The sequence below is a fragment of the Chinchilla lanigera genome, unplaced genomic scaffold, assembly GCF_000276665.1.
Source record: "Chinchilla lanigera isolate Chin_1 unplaced genomic scaffold, ChiLan1.0 scaffold00001, whole genome shotgun sequence".
Classification (NCBI taxonomy): domain Eukaryota; kingdom Metazoa; phylum Chordata; class Mammalia; order Rodentia; family Chinchillidae; genus Chinchilla; species Chinchilla lanigera.
In genome coordinates, this window is record NW_004955402.1 from 5,098,834 (window position 1) to 5,122,793 (window position 23,960).

The window sequence follows — 23,960 nt, forward strand, 5'->3', positions numbered from 1 at the left end:
TATATATATTTGGGTTGTTGGAAGCAATACCAGTTGCATGATGTTTTGGGGTGAAAGTTCTCCTGAGGAGCTCCTTGAGACTGGGAGAGGCAGACTTTCTGGTAGAAGCTTCTCTCCTCTGCTCATTGCAGCTCTCCAAGTGTAGCTACACCTTCTCTGGTCCTCCTCTTCTTTCCCTTCCTTTCTCTCCTCCTCTTCCTGCCTTGTTTTCTTGTAGCTGCAGAGACGGTGTCATGCCAAGTGTAGACAGCCCTCCCAGGGCCACATGGCTAGTGCACAGCCTGTTGGCACCAGCGCCCACTCCCGGTCAACCCCATGAAGCCAGCAGGGTGGGGCCGCGTCCTGAGCACACAGGTGGACAGCAGAGGTTGGGTCTCTGCTCTACGTTAGAGCTGCAGGACAGACTCCTTTCCCACTGCCCGCTTGAGACGCCGTGAGAGTCGGATCGGCCAGCTCCCTGCATATTCATGCAGCTGTGGCTTGGACACAGACTCCAAGGAAAGAGGAGTGTATTTTCCTGCAAGGGTACTGAGTCAGTGAAGTGTTCTGCTCTGCTTTAGGGAACAGCACCCTATGTCAATATTGTTGTAGTATCAGCTTATGTAGCGTGTTTTCTTAGAACTGTCACTCAGAGGGCTGTGATCCAGGCACAATTCAAAATCCTACCTCCTCCCAGGGTCACTTAAAATAAAAGCAGTTTGCCCCTTCTCAGGAAATATCCAGACTGCAACTTTTCAATGAAAATATAGACACCACACCTTCTGAAAAACTCTTTTCCTCTTAAGATCAGCCATTCAATAGAAGGTTTTTTGTTTGTTTTTTGAAAAAGGATCTCACTATATAATGCAGGCTGGTCTTGCTCTCAAGCCTCCCGAGTGCTGGGATTACAGGTGCGCATCACCGTGCCTGGCTCAACAGAAGTTTTGGACAGCAGTTACTTTGTGCCCAGCACAGAGGGTCAGAGAATCAGCCAAACTGCAGCAAGGTCATATAAGAAGGAAATATAAATAAATGTTCTTGTTTTCACTGACAAGATCTGGAAAAGTGTGGTCAGTAGATGTAAGATCAAAGATTCCACGGTTCTGTAATTTAGCTACAAAGCTGAAGATGTCTGCTTGTGTGGTGGTTAGGGCCACAAGTGTCTGCACTCCAGCCGCGCAGACAGATTAATCGAGTGACTGTGTTTCAATCTTCAATTCGTCTCTGTGGCGTGTGCTGTAAAGAAGAGATATGAAGCTCTTCTTTTTGGTACTGGGAATTGAACTCAGGACCTTGTGCTTGCCAGGCAGGCACTGTATAGGAAGCTCTTAAGAAGCTGTTTATTATAAAAATAATGCAATATAGCTGACGAACCACTGTGAAGATTCCAGAGAAAGTGTATTTGAGCTGATGAGGATCAGCAGAAGTATCGGGTAACAGAGGGGTGCTGTGCATGTGGAAGCCCTGGGAGGGGACAGCAGGGGACAGGGCAGGGGACTGGGAGATAGCGGGCCACCCGAGCCCAGAGGAGAGGTGGTTCTGAGCACGGTGGACGGCATCTGGGTCTACGGCGGTGGTGGGGATCTACGCAAGGCCCTCAGCTAAACATCCATGACATTTCCCAGGGTGGAGACAGAGGTGGCACAGCACTGGGGAGCAGGCAGCGGGGAAGAGATGAGAAGCACAGAGGCCAGGCTGGGCATGGCAGGCAGAGGGGGGCATCATTCTCGAAGGTGTGCAACTTGAAAAGGGCTGGGTGTGGGGTTTGTGCACAAGGAGTCAAGAGCGGGCCCACTGAGTGACGTGTGTGTGTATGTGTGTGTGTGTGTGCAAGCACGCGTGTGTATATCCCTCAAGACTGGACTGGGGGGATTTGCACTGAGACACTTCCCGGCCCTTTTTTTTTTTCCCTTTTGAGACAGGATCTCACTGAGTTGCCCAGGAGGAATGTAAATGTGCAATCCTCCTGCCTCGGCCTCCCACAGCACTGGGATTACAATCTTGGGCCGCCACGGCCAACTTGAATAACATTTTACCACTCGGAGCGTGGAGAGGCTCTGAGCAAACCAAGAGGAGAAGCCCAAGGGGGGTTAGCAAAGCGTGGGCCCAGGAACGTGCGGAGAAGAGGTGAGAAGAGCCTGACCATCAGCTCATTCACAGAGCGGCGGGACAGCCCTGGAGAGCCCAGGCGCTGCCCCAGCGGACCCAGGTTGCCCTGTGTTCTGTGGGGGGCTGGGGGAGAGCTCCGGAGCCGATGAGGGTGAAGACGCAGGAGCAGGAGAGCTCAGGCGGCGCTGTGCCCTGAGGGCCACAGGCTGGGGAAGATGGGAGGAACGGGTGGGGACACGGTCTCTGCACCCCAGGAGCCGCACTCGGCCAGTCCCCACTGCCACGGTGCCGGGGGAGCTGGAGCAGGGCCTCCCCAGACACCCGTGTGGCCAGACGGTCACAGCGAAAAGAGGACAGCCAGGTCCGAAGGGCTGTGCTAGCCGGGCAGCAGAAGGCCCACAGGCTTCGAGCAAAGCTGTGCAGAGGGGGCAGGAAAAAGACCGACACGTGGGGAGAAACTGGGGGACCACCCCACCGGGACCCCGCAGGGGCTCCGTGTCAGAGGCTGAGCGATGGCAATCCCGGAAGACATTCACTCACGCGGGCGCGCAAGGGTGACAGGGCTCCTGGCTCTACCTGACAGCTGCCTCCCAGGCAGTCCTGTCCCCTCCGCACGCAGGGTCTCCATGTCTTCCTCTGTGAGGACAGTGCATTTCAGGGTCCAGGGCAGCAGCCCTGCGACTCCCCTTGCCGATGGTGCCGGCTTTCAGTACTGACTCCGGCATGCCTTGGCAGACCATAACTATTACCGGTGTTGTCGCTTCACTCAGAAATTCTGAGAGTCAGGGCAAACCCATTATCACGTCGACCTGGATGCGACAGCTCAGAGGTGACGAGCAGCAGGCTGCCGGTAGAGGCCGGGGCAAGGAGGCACAGCAGCTGGAGCTGGGACTTCAGTGCATATGCCTGGGCCGTTTCCTTCATACCTAGCTACCATAAGGTTTAGTTTATAAGTTAGGTGATGAAATAACTTCATATATACTAATGACAGCAATGCACTGTCATTCAAGTCACCTGAATGTAACCTCTCATGTTCTAAGTGGAGTGTTTGAGAGCGAGGATGCGCCCTGCCCTGTTCGCTACCTCCAGGTCACATACGTCCTGAGGTGTGGCCACGTAGCTCCAGAGTAAGCCTGTCCTTCCCCATCCTTCGCCCAGGCCCTTCTCTGTGCTCAGGAATGTAGGTTCTGAGGGGCGTCTTCCTCCTGAAGACCCCGTTTCATTGCATTTGAAGACTGCCTTTCCATGGTTTCCTTTCCCCGTAATCAACTTCTTCAACTCTGCAGGAAGTGAGGCAGCAGCTTCTTCTGGGGCACGGGCAGCCTCTCTGGGAATGTTTACCTGGTCGTCCGCCCCCGTCCCTGAGTCTGGGGAACTTGCAGGGGACAGTGAACTTGCAGGCAGTCCTTGAGTTCAGGGGATGCCAGGCTTTATGCTCTCAGCCCAACACATTGCCACCAATCAGAACCCGTTTTCTCCTACCCACAAATTCAGTGCCTTTGCCAGGATGACTCTGTACTTAGGCACTGTGTCATAACTTTTGCAGTTTGAGGTAGGACAGCAAAACCTGGCAGGAATTCTGTGTCCTTCTTCACAGTTGCCCAGGTAGATTGACTCTTCCGATAGACCTTGAGAAAGCTGAAAACTTTCTGTTTTCTCTTAAAATAAGCATTTTCCAACTTCTCTTTGACATATCCAAATTACCAGCATCATTACTCTTGCTGGGGCCATGATTAAGTAAAATAAGGGTTATTTGAAGACAAGCATTGATGCTACAACTGTGGGTCCAAAAATGGACTGGTGAGTGGGTGTATGCACGGCATGGATGTGCTGGACGAAGGGACAGCTCATGTCCTGAAGGGACCAAGCTGCTGGCACTGGGCTCACCACACTACTCAGAATACCACGCAATTTAAAACTTCATTTTTCGGGGGTTGGAGGAGGATTTCCCATGCAGTATTTTTGGACCACATTTGACCATAGGTAACTCTAGGCATCAGCGTTTTGGGTAAGGGGGATCACCGTATTCCCTGCCTGTCTGCAATAAGGCGAAGGGAAGGATTTATTGTCTCCACCAACAGAAAAACCAGGAGCCCAGATGTACAAGAGCAATGTTCCCCATTCCCATTTGCTTGGTAGCAGCAGCTACATCACATTGCAAAATCTCCTTTGAAATAGAAACTAAAATAATTCTTAACAATCATTCTTCTCCCAGGAAAGAGGAAGGAGGGTGGTAATGAATCTGAGCAAGAGCTGGGCTTAGGTTTGGGATCGCACATGGCTTTCCTTCAGCCTCCCAGGTGATGACTTGACTTATGAAGTATTTTACGGGGAAGTCTAGCCAGAGTGCCACTGTAACATTGGCAAATGGAACCAGCTAGGTAAAGGGAAGTCTGGGACGGTAGAAGTAGTTTGCTAAGGCATTGATTATTTCACAAAAATAAGCTTATTATATTTACAAAGGAAAAACTGAACCTCTGAGCTACCCTGCTGTTTATGAAGTTACAGTGTATTCTGCGTCTGTGGGTCTAGTTTAAGATATTTCACTACATCCTTATAAGAAGTTTTAAAGTGCAATAAAAATTAAACTGAGAAAATTAATGAAAGAGGAAGAAATTGAGATAGTAGTGAATAGAAAGGAAAATTTGAAATAAAATTTTTACTTGCCAGAAATTGAAGTGGGAGGCACAAGCAAACGCATTGTTCCTGTTCAAGTAGGACTGGCAACTAAGCTGTGTCCCCTGGGAAACTTTAGAATCAAAAAAAATAATTTCTCTTTTCTTCCTGTTTTTGCTCTCTTCTCTGCAATGAACTTCTGGTACTGTCAAGGACTCTGGTGAGAATCCATGCAGACCAGAGGGAGGAGGGGAAACCTCCTGACCTGGAAGTGAATCTGTGCCACCTTCTTTTAGGAGCCTCCTCTGTACCCAAACAAACTGAACAGCTCATTTGTTTAGTAAAACAACGAATTAACACATAAGGATGAGGTCAGAAAATGCTCTTATGTAACTATTCCTGCTCTCTTGCACTTAATAGACTAATTCTCCCCGACCTAGCATTTTGCTACTTAACTCGTTCTGTCAGCCAGAATTTTCAGAAGGTTAATGAGTAAGCTACTGATTTTTGAATAGGTCATACATATACTTAGTCCTGAACGCGAAGGTATGAAGAGCTGTGTGGTAAATGTAAGTCCCCTCCCCTTGGACTGACACTCAGCCGGAAGTGCCTTCCTCAGGGACAGTCACTCTACCCTTTTCCCATTATAGTAACTGTGTGTGTGTTTGTGAGTGTGTTCACACAAGGATGGCATACTGTACACCTTATTAAATATTGCCCTGTGTCTTTTAGCAATGGAATTTGACAAATAGTTTGTATCAGTGCACATGGAATGGCCTTGCTCTTCTCAGCCCAGGTATATACGGTGAGATCTCTCACCAGCCCCCTCCCCAGGGGCCACCCACTTGGTATTCAATGTTTGCTATATAAAACATGCCTAAAAGTGTCTTTGACACCTGTCATTATACACTCACACAAAACTTCAGGACAGAGTCTGTAAGGGCAGTGACTGGCCAGCGGGTATGTACATTACAGACAAGGCCAAGGTCTTTGTGAAATTTGTGCTGATTTACTCCTAGAGTCAATGACTAGAAGGCCTCTTTCTCCACATGCTGGGAAACTTCGTTAGCTACCAAACTGGTACTAAACACGAAGGTGAAGGGAGCATCTTTTCACAGCTTAAGAGCCATTTGTACTTGTTTTTCTGTGAACACTGGGTTAAATTCTGTACCTTTTTTCTTCTTAGTTGTGTAAAATCAGCTAATATTTTTTAAATTTTAAAGTGTAGTGCTTTTTTCCAGCATACTTTTTGTCTTTGGACTTGTATATAGCACTCTTTGTGGCTTTTTATGTATTCTGTATTCAGGTGCATCAATCCTTTCATTTGTTGCTGCAAGTTTTACATTACACTTAGAAGGACTCCTCTTTCCTTAGAAGAGAATCTGTCATGCTTGCCCCACTCTGGAACTGGGGAGTGGACCCAGGGCCTTCACACTGAACTACATTCCCATCCCTTTATAAATTCTCTTTTATTTTGATATAGGGTTTTGCTAAATTGTTAAGTTACCGGGTAAGCCTTGACCTTTCCTTCCTCCTGCCTCAGCCTCCTAGAGTGTCTTCTGGTGTTCTTATTGCTTCATTTTTGAAGCTGGAAGTCTTGCTCCATTTGGAATTCACTTTTGTGAAAGGTGTGAGGTAGGGACTTAGCTTGCTTTTGTGTAGTCAACTACCTAATTGTCCCTGTGCTATCAATCAAATATCCCTTCTTTTCCACACTGATTGAAAATCACATCATCATCATACACTAAAGTCTTTTATATAGTTTATTTACATTGTTCTAGTTGTCTGTTTGGGAGTCAATTCCACATCCTTTCCCTCCCTAGATCTAAATAACAGCTAATCCCCTCCTCCCAAGTCTTCCTTTTCCAGAATTCTCCCAGATACTTATGCTTGTTCATTTTATAAATTAATTTTACAAATGATTTTTTCTGAAACAATGTTTGTAAATTCCTGTTAGTTAATTTTGAGATTATATTAACTTTTTCCTTTACTGATTTGATTGTAATAAACCTTTCCCATATTCAACATATTTCCCGCTCTTTAATAGCATTTTAAGCTTTGTTCATGTAGCTATTGCACCCTTCTAAAGAGGTTTGTTCCTAAGCATTTTAATTTTCTTTTTGTCACAGTAAATGGAAACAGGGCTTCCTTAACACCCTCAGTTGAGCTGGTTTGTAGGTAAAGACTGTCAATTCATGCGTCTTAATTTTGCTCCTGCCATTGTATTCTTATTTGTTTAATTTCCCATGTAATTACTTGGGGTTTCTGGTTAAATAAACATGTCATCTGCAAGTAATTTTCGTTTTACTTATTGAAAGTTGTTTTGGTCTCATTTTCCCTTCATGGAAATAGCCTGATGCTGGGTGTGTGTACACACTGGCCCTGGAAGGAGGGAGCAGAGTTCCTGAGGCCCCCAGGACTTGTGTCTCCTGACCAGCAAGAGCCTTCACTTAATTCTACAGGTGCTTTTGTTTCCGTTTCTCTTGGTGATTATTTTATTTGCAGGAGGATGTTACATATCTCACACTTCACGTTTGTTTCTTACTAAAGGACAGTGGGAGGAGACGAGGAGGACGCTGGTAATGGCTTCCTTACAAATTCTGCTTAGAACAGAAGGAGAGAGAGAGGGAGAAAGTTGCAGAAGTCTAAAATTACCCTGCTTAAAATATATGGATTATTATTTTAGTATTGAGCATGTTTCACTGTAGTCTTATTATCTGAAAATTGCTACTCTTGTGAGGAACCAAATTGATGTTTTTCTTTCTTCAGCAGCTTAATTCAGTGGGGAAGAAATCCAGTGCTTTTTTTCCCACCTTCCCAGTACCCTAATGCTCTCAGTCTCATCAGCAGAAACATTAGCTATTTTACCAGCGAGTGGACATGCAAGCTAATTAAGATTTCTGCTTGAAAGAATATTAAGAATCTTAGATTTGTAGTTAAATTTAACATAGGCTGAGGAAAATTAATGCGAGAAGTTGTAAATTTGATCTTAGCTCAGGAACCAATTTGCACAACCCTTGGCAAATCACTTAGCCTCTCCATTTTTGTACTTTCAATTTGTGAGTCTAAATTATTCAATATTCAGTATTTGATTCATGTAAATGTTAGCTAATATTAAATATTCAACCCCTTATATTTGTAATCATACTCTACAGTCCGCCCTACACAGCTGCACGTGCTGGCCTTATTACTCACTGTGGTTATTTTTGTGCTCTTATTGTGTTGTAGATGTGGAAGCGGGGTGGGTTTTCATGACTTCTGTAGACCTGTAGCAGTGCTAGGTGTTCAATCGGCTCACCATAAATGTGTCTGAAAGCCTCCCTATGCTTTGTCTCCCACCTTCTCAGAGAGCTGATGAAGATTAACTCTTCCCTCTTGCTAACATCATTGTGAATTATAAGTGTTAAGAAATATAACTACGAGTAGACCTCTGGGGAAAAGCCAATGGCACTGCTGGCTTACTAGGGTTGGAAAAATATCTTAACTAAGGAAAGTGAGCCTCACTTGGTCAAATTTTCCTTTAATTTCTAGAAGTATATACAGAGTCTTTTCCTCTCCTGTAATCCAGCACATGTGATTTGATTGTCTCTTTTTTTTTCAGTACTAGAGATTGAACCCTGTCTTGGTTACTTTTCTCTTGTTGCTAGGACAAAATAGCTGACATGCAAAATTAAGGAAGGAAAGGTTTATTTCTCTTACAGTTTGTGGAGGTTTTAGTCCATACTTGGCAGGTTACAAGGCAGAGTGGCACATGGCAGAGGGCTACAGCTCCTGGTGCAGAACACAGCAAAAGCAACAACCAAAAAGAGGGAGGAATGGCCGCAAGCAGCCTCTTCCTCTCCCTTACATATGCAAACTATGCACCCCAAGGCAGGTGTAGCTCTCACACCCATAATCAGTCAAACTCTAAAAGCCTGCCCCATGGCCACATGAGGCTTTGGGGGTACACCCAGACACAAACCAAAACAAACCTAGAACCTGCATAATGAGCCCATTTATTTATTTATATTTATTTTAATTTGGAAGCAGAGTCTTGCTAAACGGCTAAGTTATGCAGGTTGTGATCAAATTTTTGATTCTCCTGCCTCAGCCTCCCAGAGTTTTAAAATCACAGTGTGTGCCTCTGTGTTGCCTCAATTGCCTCCTCTTGCGAAGCCCCTGTTATGTACCCCTTATGGGGGCCTCCACTGCAAGGTGTCAATGGTAGGAAAAGCCACATAAGAAAAGTTAGTAACATCAGGATGAATCTGCACATTAGCCTGAGTTATTGATTATCTGCTGCTGACATCATTTGGATTCTACCCTTCTGCCAGCAGGGATTATTCTACCAGACATCAGAGGGGAGAGATCCACAATGCTTGGTGACACTTTACAACACAGCATAGAAGCCCTGCAGGTAAAGGCATATGAGATGAAGGTAGCAGAGCGCAGAAGAGGGTGAACGCACACATAGGTGGGCTAGGCAGGCACTGATGGCATGAAAGCCCGAGACTGGGCTGCAGTTAGGACTGAGGTGCGAGAGGCCAGAGGAAGTTGGGTTTGCCTGAAGCGGGTGAGGGAGGAGAACTGGAGTCTGCCGAGTGCCCGTCTGAATTGAGAGACCCTTCAGCGAAGAGGCAGAGAACACTCTTTTCCTAACAGAGAAATAATGGCTTTAACATATATGGTCTCCAGTGTGGCAGGGACCCAGTGATGATTAGTGGAGTTTCCCGGTTCTGGAATGTCCCCGTTCTAAGGTCTGGTTTTTACCAGAACCAGGGTCCTTGTTTCCTTATGCCCTCTGCAAAATTGTAGCCATATGCGGGCAACAGCAGGGATCCAAAGTGTGACCACCCTGAGGAAGGTGGTGCTATGGGCCGTCATGAGTAAGCAGGGGAAGAAAAGAAGCTGCTAGACAGTGGGGAATAGAAATTATTTTTAAACAGCCTCTGTGATTATTTAGCTCAATGTGGGAGGTGCAGCGAACTTTGTTTTCAAGTATGTGACCTTTTCACAATCATAAACTGCACACCAGAATGTGCAATAATTTTAATTAGCCACCCTACCTTGGAACACCAGCAACCAAGCTCAACTTAAGGTTTTTTAAATACCCATTGATTTTAGTAATTAGAAAAAGGAATCATTGTAAGCAGCATTCTGCAGCTGAGTTTATCCTGGCCTCTTTACTTTTAACTAGAATTAGGAAAAGGAATATAAAGAACAATATTCCATTTCATTTTTAGTTTAGAAAAAATACTAGGACTGGCACCCATTAATTAGCAGAGGTTCTCCTTATGCAGTGGCTTCTTTCATGCAGTGCACCTCACAGAGGAGAGAGTAGGCGGCTTGTGCTATTTTATAGGGTTTGGTGACTATGATTTAGCAAAGCAATATCCTGGAATACATTAGGAAATAACAGTGACAGTTTCATTTCGTATTCTGTGCCCTAAAAAGCCATTTATGTAAATGTAAATCTCTATGTGTAATATAAATGTAATTGGAAGAGATGGTTCCTCAGTCAGTGTCGTTGAGAAGATGGTTAGAGGGGCACCTGGGAACCCCCTGGCTGTGTGGCGATTATTAACTCTTTGTTTAAAAATACACAGAAAGCCCCGGTGTTGAGGTTCCAATCTATGACACCCGCACTTCCAGATATGTAAATTAGAGTGGTTGCACACAGTGCAGAAGGATACTGTCAAGTAGGAAATGAGGAAGAAGTAGGGTAGTAAGAACGATCATTTTATATTGATGACAAACCGAGAGTTTATCTCTGGAAATCTGTGGCATGTAGCATCAAAAATAGCATTCTATTAAGAAACTATTGATTGAGAGGCAAGTTTTCAAGACGACCTCTATTGCATAAAGTGGGAGTGCACTTACTTTTAATCTGGATGTGACTTCTTCCAGTAGGGGCAAAAATGATATGAAGACATCACACCAGTAGGTTTATAGAACTAGAAGAGTAGACTTGTAAAAAATGTAATAATAACGTATTTGCATAGGTATTATGTTGCAATAAAGTGCACCAGACTCAGATAACAAATGTGCTGAGCTTCCCTGACTGCAGTCCCCTCCTGGGACGGGAGAGCTCCCTCCTGGCAGGCCGAGGAGCCCGCAAGGTGACTGAAGCAGTGAGGCCCGGCTGAGTGCCCCTTAGGTTCCCATGTGTATCATTTCCTATGAATATAGTTTCCAGTCAAAGCTGCTTTAAATACTTCTTTCAAGCTGTTGTAATAGTTTGCACCTCTTGGAACCTCCCTTCTTTTGAAGTATTTCTCACTTTTGTCCTGCATGGAGCTCAGTAAAGAGTGGTATTTAATAAATGTTTGTACCTTGTTGCATTATTGAAAATGGATTAATCTTCTAAGAAGCCCAACTCTTCCACCGGAAGCTGACCCATTTTTCCCTATATTTTCCACTGGTTTTTTCTGTATTCTATCAAAAGAGAGAAGCTGGGGGCTGGGGATTTAGCTCAGCAGCAAAAGCGCCTGCTCTGGCAAGCGCAAGGTCGTGAGTTCGGTTCCTGGTACCGGAGAAAAACCAAAAAAAAAAAAAAAAAAGAGAGAAGCTGACTCACTTTCTGATTATTTTTATTCTCTTTTCCACTGCGCTTTAAGGGCTCTAAGAAATAGAGCTTTCTTTCATTGTTCCACATGTCTTGCATCCATGAACTCAGATGTGAAGATCTCTTTCCACTTTTCTCATCTTTTCCAGTTTTATTGTCATCCTCAGAGCTAATGAGAGTAGCTGTCCCCAGTATACTGATCTTACAGAAGTCAATGTGTTGCCCCACAGAAATGTTTTATTTTGTACTCTTAGAACAGCACACATTTCCTGGAAATGAACAGGCACCGGAGCTCAGGCAGTGGGCTCACCTGTGTTGAGCCCTGACCTCCGAGCAGGTTTTGTGTCTATGCTCTTTCTATCCCACAAAACCCTGTGAGTAGCCCAAGGTGGAAGGTACTCAAGGCGTTTGCTCAGAACCACTGGCTACACAGAGAGGTGGTCAAAGTCGTGACTACAGGGCAACTGTCTCCAGTTCGGCCAGGCGAGGGGCAGCGGTGCCTCTCCCTGTGGGGGAAGGCAGGAGCACGTGGTCAGGATGCTTGGTGATACAGCATCAGCTAGAAGGCAAAGCATCTTGAACTAGGTCAACTCTGGGTTTGACTCTGAGCTCCTTAGTAGATGGCATCAATCCTAAACCAAATCACTCAATCTGTTGGTGCCTTAATTACTGCAAAACAACAGAAATGAAAGTACACACCTCACAGAGATGTTTTTGGGATTAAGTGTGATAATCCACATTGGCAAGTAGCCTGGTGCATGGCTCACAGGTGAATTAGGAGGCTGTCCACACTGGAGCTTAAGGTTTGGTTTCAGTTTGAGGCAAGAGCTAGCTTGCCCAGGCTGGCCTCAAACTCGTGAGCTCCAGGGATCTCCCCACCTCTGTCTCCCAAGTGCCGAGGCTCAAGGTATACGCCACCATGCTCAGCCAAGACCCAAGGCAGAGTCTCCTTGAGGTTTTTTTCTCCTGCTCTTCCTCTTGTGTTGGGTTCCTTTGCTGCCCACCTGCTCTGACATCCCACATTATTCCAGGTCTCTCCCTTGTCTATTAATCTCTGAGAAATTGGATGGCTGATGTCTTCCAACACTCTCCCGCTGGCGCACCCACATCCCACCCTGGCCTTCGTGCTCTCCGTGAGCACACCCGCACCAGCTGGATGAACTGATTGACCACCCTGAACCAGAGGATGCCTCCATTCTAGCTAATCCCCAAGCCAGAAACTGAGGCTCATCCTTGACTGTCCTCCTTCACTAATCAGCCGAATCCATAGAGAACCCACCCTGGGCTTCCTGCTCTGTCTCCAGCATCCTCTCGCCATCTGTGCTGCTGTGACCTAGTCCGGGCTGCAGGGCTGTGGACAATGTCTTCCTTCCTGTCCTCTTGCCTCTCCTCTTACTCCCCTGCACTCCTTTGCACTTGAACTGGTCTTCCAGAGGCAGGTGCACCACGGCCATGGGTGCTACATCACTCCTGCAGCGTCCCCACAGCCAGGGCGGAGTCAGCTTTCAAGGACCCCCGTGCTCTGGTTCTCGCTCACACCCAGCCCAGCTCTCTCCACCGCCACCTCCTCAGTTGTCTTCTCGCTTCCTGCCTGTGTCCACAGTCTCCTCCTTCCGCTTCCGTCCGCTGTCCTTCTCACCTGCACCCAGTACCTCTCAGTTCCCCTTGGGAATCCCTCTCCTCTTTCACCCTATGCCACCAGCTTCCTTCCCTCTCTTCCCACACTAGGGTAGGGATCCTGCCCTTTAATGTCCTAAGCACTATCATGGAGCAGCATAATACTCTATTTTAACTGCCTCCCTACCGCCCACTTGCCCTGGGTGCTCTGTACCTGTCTATGTATTCACCTCTGTATCTGCAGTGCCCAACCCAGGGTCCAGCACGCAGGGGGCATGTAAGGAACAAGAATGCTGGGGATGCAGAGATGGGTAAGAAGACAGACATCTCCTCTGAGCACTCCTGAATTAATTATCCCTCAGAAGCACAGTGAGGGAAGTACGCACAGATTCAGACCAGCACAGAAAAGGAAGCTTCTCACTTTGGGATACTTGCATTGGTGTTTCTTTGAAAGTAGCCAGCATAAGATTTTGTTTTGAACTAAGCTTTGCCACTGATTAGCTTTCTCATGGTAGATAAATTAACCTGACTTCTCTGTCCTTTAATTTCCTTCTCTACAAAAGTGGCGAAGATAACACCTCTCTTCAGGAAATCGTAGCAAAGATTTAAGAGAGAAATTTAAATATACACATACAAAGCAAGACACCTAGTAGGTGCTCGGTAGGAAATAGAGTTTTGTCATGTGAGTGGATTTGAATTTGCTCACGCAGTGCTCCTTGAATGACTGTACCTGAAGATGAATGAGGAAATGAATCTACTTTTGAGTATGATTAAAATGACAATTTAAGCCTGGATCCAGACAGGGTAAGTTTCAAAGCTACAGCCTCATATATACCATGCCATTTGTCTTTATCAAGCTAAAATGAACCACTGAGACTCCAGAGGCCTGTATGCCAGAGCCACAAAACTCCTTCCCCTGCCACCCATGTGAATGATCAGTCCTATTGTCTTCGTGCTAGTTGGGAATCACGCATACCCATCCACCATCAGAGTCCACATGATCTTACAAGATAAAGGTTCCTTCCTCGACCTCTACTTCATCAGCCTGAGACACTTAGGAAGGTTTACTTCACAGGCATAAAACAGCCTGGTGTGATGGGCCAGGTCTATAATCTCAGCACTCTGGGAGGCTGAGATCACAAGTCCAAGGCTGGTTTGGGCAACCTAGTGAGACCCTGTCTCAAAATAAAACATAAAACAGGGCACGTGGCTCAGTGTAAAGACCTTGGGCTCAATCCCTAGTACTATAAATAATAATAACGTAATAACTTTAAAATCTGTGACTCTTTTTGAAAACATACTGTGAATAATAATTCTCATCCAAAGTTAAGGGTAATACCTATATATTACATTTTATTTCCTGGGGAGAAGACTTGTGTCCTATAAGCCTATTCTATACAGTGTCGGTGATGTAAAATCTCTGAGTTATCCATCCTAAGATATAATACTATGAAATTTCTGTCAGCCACCTTCATGTGCCTTTCAGAATAGCAACAAGTTGAATAGCGGGTCCCTGAGAAGAGGTGAAGTCATTAATTACTTGTATCCCTTTAGGCAACTTTGCTGAAATCTTTGTTGCTGCTCCTCTTTAATATCGTGCCAATCACCGTCTTTGCTCTTGGAATTTTTCTAAACCTGGATTCTTTTGGGGCTGGGCAGGTTATTGGGCTGACCTTCCCTAAGGCCATCCAGTTCTCCAGGAATGGGTGCTCCTGGTCAGATGACTGGAAGAGGCGTGCGGCCAGGAGAACAAATCCCGGCTGGCTCGCAGAGCTCAGTCCTGTCAGGACGTCCAGAGAGTCCCTCCGCTGCCCTCAGCACTTGTGGTTCTGTTCATTTCTGGACACATGGGTGCCACAGGATCTGGGGAATTGGTCACTGGTCATCGTCACTGTAGAACCCTCCACTGTTTTCTGTCTAGACTTGAACCAAGCTTTTAGCACACAGCACAGGGTCTCAGGGTGGGGCTTGGCTTCAGACCTGCTGTGGCTGTGGGATCCACTGCCCTCATTTCAGGGCACCCACCCAAGAGGCTGGTGTTCCGGCATTCTGGAACGTGAGCCAAACGTGCTTACAGTTTTCACTTCTGCAGAGAAAGCTCAGGAGTCACTGTCCTGTGGTCTTCCTAGGTGCTAGCTCTCCACCGTGCCCCAGTCACTGGCTCATCCATCCTTACGCCCTTGTCTCCACCTCCACTTTTTTTTTGCACCTACTGAAATCCTAAGCATCTCTTAACACTCAGGCTCTGAAATTATACAGAGCATAAGGAAACCCCGGGAGGTTTAAAAAATTCCTGTTTCTGACATTTGCTGTCTCAGAGCTTCTCGCTGTGGGGCAGGGGTGGGGATGGGGACCTGCGATATTTCCCAAGCTCTCCGGTCCACCCTGAGGTCAGGGGTGGGTCCACTGCCTGTGCCTTCTGCTGCTCAACCTGTCCTGTGTCCTGCAGACGGCGCGCACTGCTGCTTCCTCTCCACCCCACCCTGTGTTTAAGGACCGTCCTCTGGGGTCTGTCCCTCCATGTCACCTGCGTGAGGACAGGTCTACACTGTCTTCAGTGTCCTGAGTCTGCCTTTGCTTCAGTGCCAAGCACAAATCAGGAAACGTGTGCCGCATACAGAGGATGTTTGGTGACACAACTTACGTTTATAATTCGAGATTACAGTGTAAAACCTGAAAACAGTAAATAAAACTCCACAGCTGCTGCTCTGCGACTCGGTGCCAGGACCAAGAGTGGACTGTTTTCCTCCACTCTGGGCTCCTAGGGGCTGCGCCTCACACCGTCTCTTCCTCAGAAGTGTGGTTACCTGAAACATCCAGGTCAGAAGCTGTGGTATAAAGCAAGGTAGCTACTCGGAGACAGGGAGACCGAGGACCGCACCGCGCCCATCAGAGAAGCACAGTGTTGGCCACGCATGGGTCTGGGCTGAGCAATGCGCCTCCATCCCGCGCTGTCACCGGCCACTGAGGCGTCTTCGCACTTCCATCCCCACGGAAAGCACTGGAGTGGCCGGCAGCAGACTAGGTCCTACAGAGCAGTCAGGGGATTAAAAAGGTGGGGCCTGTACTTGGAAATTCCTTTCAAAGATCCCGGAGTCCTAATTCCCCAGATCAGATTACACAGATGGAGAAGAGGAGGAGGAGGAAGGCAAAGAAGGGGAGGAGGAGAAGGGGAGGAGGAGGAAGGCAAAGTCCCGGGACTCCAGTCCTGTCCCTGAGGCTCCTTAGATGAGTCCGCAGCACCTCTAACTGCGTGCTCTGCTCCTGGCCCTCCAGGTGAACTGTGCTTCCTCTCACTCCCAAGGCTTTGGGTGTAGGCCTGGCCCTGCCTGGGCCCTCCCTGCCCCCATTCTAAGCCTGTCCCCTCCTGCTGAAACCCTCAGCCAGGCACTGTCCTCTGGACCCACAGGAGACACTGTGCTGAATAGTCATTTCTTTAGACGTTAATATGCTGCCTTCTCGAGGACCATGCCTTCCCTATGCAACCCCTATAGCTATGGCTTTGCTCTCTGCAAACTTGTGCTCAACTAAGTCTGCAAGTATGAAACAGAAAATTCCAAAACAAATAATCTCTCACTTTTAACTCATGCCTCATGCTGAGCAGGATGATGGACTCTCATCCTGCCTTGCTGTGCCTGTCCCAGGACATGACCATCCTTCCCTCTGGGGTGTCTACTGTGTATATGCTTCCTATGGAGAACCCCTCCCAGTCCTTGTTGCAGCCTGGGAAGTTATATTTGTGATCCTACAGAAAGTTATTGGAATTCTAGTGAGTTAATTTCAATCTACCACTTCCACTGCAACCCATGGCAAGAATAAAGCCATTTTTGTAGTTATGGGGAGTCAAGGGGGTCCTATGTCCAGCCACAGTGATGGCCATCCAGAACAAAGGCCTTGACCGAAGGCCAAACCCGGGTTTTATTCATTCATGAAGAAGGGAGTGGCTGGAGGATAAGTGATGTGAGAGTGGTGGGAAGTAGGTAAATGCTGTGAGCTGGGCTAGGTAGGAGCCCTGAAATCACCTCTTCAAATGCAGAGAGAAGGCTCTGCAGAAAGAGTAATCTGCATAACACAACTGACATAGTATCTAATGTTTGAGGTCGGTGATTCAGCTCTGATGTGTAATGTTTGAAGCCCCAGGAAATCATAGCCTCTATCTCAAGACTCCCAGCTCATACATCCTGCCTCATCCCAACTCACTCATGGGAGCAACAGCGTTCCGGGGAAACATGCCTGCCGTCTTCAAAAACCACCATCAGCGCCTCAGGCAGACCTATACACACTGCATAAAGCCAATTGAAGGGATAAGGAAAAGTCCTAGCCAGCTCTGTACATATCAAACGCTTTTATTGTTTTTGTGTTGCTCCGTTTTTGTCTTTATTGCTGTTATTTTGTTATTGCTGTTTTTCTCTTTAAAATACAAAAAAAAATAAAAATAAAAAAAAAATGGAAATAGAGTCAGGCACAGCCCAAATGGAGACAATTGCTCCTCTTTCAAGGAGAGTCAGCCAGGTGGTCCTCCCACTTCCTCTTGTCAGTCCCTCAGGAACTGTCTTGGTTCTCAGATCCCCGTCACAATATACAGTGACGTGGTTCAAGTTATCTTTATTTTACTTAAAATGGCCTAATTTTTATTCTATTGATAGTTGTTCTGTTTTGTTACTAGTCAATTTTTTGTCCCTTACTATGCTTAATTTACAAATTAAATTTTATCGTGGGGATGTATAGGAAAAATGTAGCACAGTCTACACAGGGCTTGACGGTACCCACTAGGGCCACGGGGGGCTTGGAAAGCACACCTTGCCCTCAGAAGACACTGTCTTTATGTCTTCTTAGATCCCCAGCACCCAACAGAGCCTGGGCTCAATAACTGCTTAGAGAAGGTGTCATTTCCAGCCGGGGGGCCACCGAAGACTTCCGGAGGACACACTACAGTGGGAAGCCTAGATGGTAGCCCCGCCCCATGGCTCCTGGGATCTATGAATCTATGTCCATATTTTGGAACGGTGAGGAGAAGGGCATTTGGCCTCCGGCCTTAGCTCCAGGCAACTCTGAAAGCTCTGCCCTGCTTTCCTGGAAGCCTTACCAGCAGCACCCACCTTCCACTGGGGCCGCTTAACCTGCAGTTGAGCTCCTTGGAGCCCTCTGCTCTTCGCAGACCTGGGCTCCTCTCTGCACTTTCCCCAGAGGGATTAGCCATGGTAGGTAAGCGCCAAGACATCAGCCTCTGTCCCCAACCCTCGTCTCTTTCCTGAGCTCCTGGCCTGTAGTCCAGCTATTTCTAGACCCTCCACTATGTGTCCCCAACACCCGCCACCCTCTATTTCCTCACAGCCGGGCCTCCTCTTCCTGTCTGTGTCAGTGATAGCGCCCTCTTCAGCAGCAAAAGCCAGAGAACAGCTGACTGAGATGACTGTGATCGACATCATGCTGTTCTGCTGTCCTGTTTGTTCTTCCTGTCGTCTCCTCCCTCTCCTGCTTTGCCCCTTCCTACCAGGATTGCCTGAGTCTCAGCGCTGTGACTTCTTGTCTCCACTATCGCCTTCTCTAATTCCTCCTTGGCCTGCAGGCCAAAGTGACATTCTTGAAGGTCACATGTAATCGCATCTCATTTCTGCTCGAAGCTCCTCAAATCTCCCATGGTTCTTAGGACAAATCAAATTCCTTTATGAAAAGCCTTGGCCTTGGATTCCCTTCCCACCCCTCCCTCTCCCCCAGCACCCCTGCCCCCCACTCTCTCCTCCCTCCAGCCTTCCGGACCCTTGGGCCCTCGAAACCCCCACCCCATTCTCCTCTCTCCTCCAAGTCTCTGCCAACTCTGCTGCCACCACTCACGGGCCCTCCCTGCAGTCACACCTGCGCTCTGCCCCCCATGCCCCCCACCTCCTGCTGTCTGAGTTTTAGGTCCCAGGGTGGGCCTCACTGCCCCAGCAGCTTGGCTGACCTCTTGCTGACCACCCTTCCCTCTTGGATCCCCACCCCACCCACAGCCTTATGGCCCCTGCAGTCCTATCCCCAGTGAGGGTCTGTGTGAATGTGTGGATGGATGGACAGACAGACAGAGGCTGATGGGTGGATGATCTGCTCCCTGAAAGGTAGCTTCTTCATTGTTGCTATTTTGTTACTGATTTTTCTTCTCTTTAAAATAAAATAGGTCCTTTGAAAGGAAGGAACACACACTGGGGACGGGACCAGTGACACGTGAAGCTGTCAAGGCTGACAGAGAAGTCCCACAAAAGAGTTCCATTTTAAAAATGCATTATATTTGTGTCATCCTTGTCTTCACAGAGCACCTTCAAAAATCAGTTCTGTCACACTCGGGGCCCTGTATGAGGCAGAAAGCGCTGAAGTACTGAGTTGTATTTCCCAAGGAGACAATCAAGCAGTCTCTGGCTAAAGGTCACACAGGGGTTTTGGTGTTGGCCCGCCTCCTGCCAGGAGAGCCTTGGGGAAAGAGAGAGGGGTTGAGAAATCATCGTATGAGAAAGGAGCAGGTATCAGATCAATCCCTGTTACTCAGTCAGGGCTTCCGCAAGTCTGCTCGGCCGAGATATTCCGGGTGCTGAGAGTGGACAGGGTCTGCCCGTGTGTAGACAGTACGAAACACAGATCAACTCCAGCACACAGTCATCCAGGAAGAGCTCTGGAAGACCAGATGAGGCAGCACCTCAGAGGCGCAAGGCAGGGTCACGGCACTGGTCTAAGGGGTCTGAGGCCAAGCTGAGAAATGGTGGGTTTCTAGGGAAAAGCTGCTGCTGGGGCCACCCAGGATGGCTTGCAAAGCCAGGTGAGACCCCGAGGCTTCTGGAAGTTTGAGGATCAGAAGAACACACATCCTCAGCACAGTCAGCCAGGGAAGGAGATGAAATATTTCACTCTAGCGCTTCTACACTTTGCATTCTGAGTCAGCACGAGACAGGAGGCCCCTCCAGTTCCAGCTGAAAAGTGAGCAAAGAGCACATGGTACAGGCAGGAGAGGGAGGGAATGTCCCTCCACTGTGACTCCCAGCCTGACACAGTGGCCCTCACCGGTGGGCGGAGGTCATCACCAGCACCCCCATCCACTCTGAAGTAGCCCCAAACCAGGACTTCTGACCAGGTGTGACCTCGTGCGGGAGCTGATTTAGTTCCCCTTGGCAAGTGCTGTGGACGGACTGTGGTTTGAACCTTCTGACTCATGGAGTTTAACCCGTCATGGTTTCTACCTAGACGTCCCCTTACAGCCTCACGCACTCACAGGGGGGACCTTTGGAAGGTGACGGGATTATAGGGGCTTGTAGCTGGCTTCCTCTGAGGAGACAGGGTCTGGTCAGAAGGGACAGGTCACCGAAGGAGTGGCCTGGGAGAGTTTATAAAGAGAGCAACACACACGAGAGGAGATACAAAGGAGACCCTACTGGATCTGGTGCCTGACGGTTTTGACTTCCAGCATCCAGACCTGTGAGTGGAGAAAATTTTTTTCTTTATAAAGCATCCTGTCTCAGGTATTTTGCTACAGTGACATAAAGCCAATGGTAAACTACCATTAAAACCAGCTGCTTGTGTCTGTTTTCAAATGTATTTTCTGCAAGTTTTACAAATGCTTTCTTTCATGCTGGTGTCCTTTTGTGTCACATTGGTGGCACCTTGCCATTTCCTGAAGTTTTTAATGCTCCTCCTCCATCCTTCTTGCACCAACAAGCAAGTAAAACCTGGAACTTCCCAGTGCTGCTGGCAGAAGCCCCCAAGACAGCCACTCCTGTTTCTCCATCTTCGCTGCTCTGTGACCCTAAGGGTGTGTTTTCCACTCCCCCTGCCAGGCCTCGTGGGGGTGGACTCACCTGGGCTTCCCTGTCTGTGGACACACAGGCCCACATGACTGTCCTTACCCCAGTTCCGTCTTCAAGGAGAACTCTGATACGCTTTGGGCCCAAAGCACAACAAAGCCTTCTCTTTAGGAGCAAAGAATACACCCAATGGAGAAGCAGCCAGGCCATTGTTCCAACCAGGACTGACGGCTCCTCTTTACCTAAAATGGGCCTTTAAACCCCATGTACCTCTGAAGCCCCATTATTTTACAGAGTGCGCTGGTGATGTGACACACAACCGGAAGACAGGAGCAGGGCGGCCTTCGTCCCCGGGTCTCAAGGTTGGTGTGTTCCTGAAGCCTCTGCGTGTCCATGCTGTGGTCTGATTGCCAGCATGCTCACCAGAGATGGGCAGACAGTGACAAGGGCACCCAAGGGTGCTGGCACCTTGCTGCTTCCCAAGGCCAACCGAATGCTGGCACATGTGGGTCTGGGGTGCAGTTTGCCTGAATAGACTGGAAAGCTCAGCAGTCTGGCAGGTATTAGAATGACTAAATAAGGACCCAGACCCACACCACACACTCCTCTGTCACCTGTCCTCCTCTTCCTCTCCCTTTCTGCAGAAACTTTGGCCTCATTAGCAGAGAGCTACAGTTATTTTAACATGACTGAGAATGTACTCTTGAACCTTGTATCTCTTGATCTTTTTATAATTTTGCTGTATCTTCTAAATATGCTATTGTGGCTAACGGGCTATTGTCACATGCCACTTTAACTTGCCTGCATACTTTCAGCCAACATTTAACACATGCATAGTTAAGCAAAGTCTTCTTCAGAAATCTCTTCTCAGCCATAATGCACTCCTCCATTACCTCGGTGAGGCACAGGGAGTTGACGGCCTGGTCCCTGGGCAACAGGGACAATGACCGAGTCTTGGGAAGGGTAATGCCTGGCTGGTGCTTAGCTGAGTAATTATCCACACTAGTTTCCTCACTTTGAAATAAAACACCAACAATCACAGGATAGCAGGGAAGCCCCTCATTCTCTCCTTTGAGGGCAAACTAAATGGGGTCCTGGCCTTGCTGCTTGGAAGAGTGGCTTCACATTGATTTTTGTAGAATCCTGTTGTGGGAGGGAGGCCTAGCTGTGGATGAGTCTGAAGGGAAGAGCCTATGTTGCTCTCTGTGAGGAAGAATTTTCCATTTATTTTACTCTTATTTTTCCTTTTAAAAAAAAAAAAACCTTAGAATTCTTCAGGGGAAAAGATGTTATATTATGTAAATAAAAGGAGACAGATGGGTTAAAGAGGGGGGAAGAATATTTCCATTTTAGCTCAGCTTTGGAAATCTAGGCCAGCGCTGATAAAAACTGAAGAAACACAGATTGCAGCCATATCTGTCTTACAAGAGAGAGCCACCATGCTCAGGCCAGAGGACGGCCACTGAGACAAGGTGCCGCTGTGCTGCTCCAGACAGCTGCGTCCCAGTCGGGCTTGCGCAGGTTTGCTTTTTTATTTTCTGCTTAATAATTTGAGTCATCACTTATCAGAATGAATCACAGGCTTCTGATGTGAAATCCAGAGGACATTTCAAAGGCATGAAACCTGCCATGTCGGAGCCCCCCAGCCAGCCCCATTCAGCTGTGCGGTTTCCTCGATTAGCGACATCTTAACATCTAAACTCTCACTTGGTGACATTTTCATTGGCACTTCTTGTTCTGTGTTCTGGCTCCTAAATTTCAATGCCTGTCTTCCAAAGAGAGAGTAGAGGCTTATTAATCAGAAATGTATCACTTTTAATTTACCATCTTCAAAAAAGAATAGACTTTAAGAACACCTAACACCTTGCACCTTGGTCATAACTAAAATTTGAAAGTCTTTGAAAACAGGATGAAGATAGTGACAGCAGACGCCGGTTGTGGGGAGAGGACTAGAAGGGCAGTGGCTGGATGCAGCCTGTTTGTTTGAATTTGGGTAAGAAATGACTCACCTCCTGGCCAAGTGCTGACTCTCCAGCCTGCACTGACTCATCCGGGAATGGGGTAACTCATCCATGGTCTCAGCCAATTAAGACCAAGTAGAACAGAGCCAACTTCACAGAGTGGAGTCATTGCCTGCACACACTCCTGTGGGCCCGGAACTTAACTTGGGCTTGGGCCTTGGGAACTTCAGTGTCTCAGCAGGAGTTGGGGGCCTGAGATTCCTGGGGTACTGTCCTTGGTGCTGATCCCCCCCCAACCCCTGACCCTGGGGTTGCCTCATCTGAGCTGCTCTTGAAGGTGCATCCTGCCTGACATCCACCTGCCCGACTCCATCTCTGGCCCTTTCTTTGCACTTGCTCTTGATCTCTAGGTCCTCCTTGCCCAGCCACCTTTCTGCTACCCCCAGCTGTGGCCTGCCTGGGCACCTACCCACCTCAGCACCCTGCCAGCGCAGCCACCTGCACTTCCCCAAATTGCACCCCATGGGGAGCTGTTGGGCCCCGGAATTGGTCTCGGAGGGAGGTCTGTAGAGGTGGGAGGTGCCCTTATTCCTCTGAAATGTTTTGTATCACCCACAAGAGACCATACAGACCACCAAGCACCCAGTCCGCAGACTTAGTAGACTTAAGGTTTTGTAACTGTACAGACAATCCTCACTTAACGACTGAGTTCAGTTCCTACATTGCTAAATGAGGAACTGTATACAGTACGTATGTTACAATGCTCAGAACAAAGACAGGGTTGAGGAAGCTCACCTCTAGGACTCTGCTTTTATTTGCATGACGCTTACATGCAGTGCTGTGAACTCACAGTGCCGAACCGTAGAAGAGGCCACTATGAGGCCACTGTGAGGCCGCTGTGAGGCCACTATGAGGCCACTGTGAGGCCGCTGTGAGGCCGCTGTGAGGCCGCTGTGAGGCCACTGTGAGGCCTTGCACGCTCCTGCATCATAGTCCAAATGTGGGTCGAAGGTCAGAGCAGCAGATCACAAGTCTGAACAGCAGCCTGGGGATGCAAGTCTGAGCAGTCATTAAACAGCTCAGTAGTTAAAAAAAGAATCACTATATCAGCAAAGAGAAAGACCGAATTGTACCATCCAGTGCCCAATTTGGGAATTACGGAAAATCAGACCCTGGTGCTATGGGCTGCATGTTGTATCCCCCAAATTCATTTGTTGAAGCCCAGTGCCCAACGCCATGGCCTGAGGAGCAGGGGCTTTCTGCTCTGGCCACCATGCTAAGGGGATTCACACTCACTTAAGAGTAGAACAGACACGAGGTTCCTCTTCTCAGGTGCGCAATGTGCCAGAGCAGGCAGCGTGGAGGGCC

At 47.9% G+C, this 23,960-nt stretch overlaps 1 protein-coding gene across 1 annotated transcript in view; it reads left to right on the forward strand.

The window, feature by feature from the left end:
* The window catches only part of L3mbtl4 (l(3)mbt-like 4 (Drosophila)), a 240,963-nt gene that overhangs the window by 171,381 nt on the left and 45,622 nt on the right, over positions 1–23,960 (forward strand).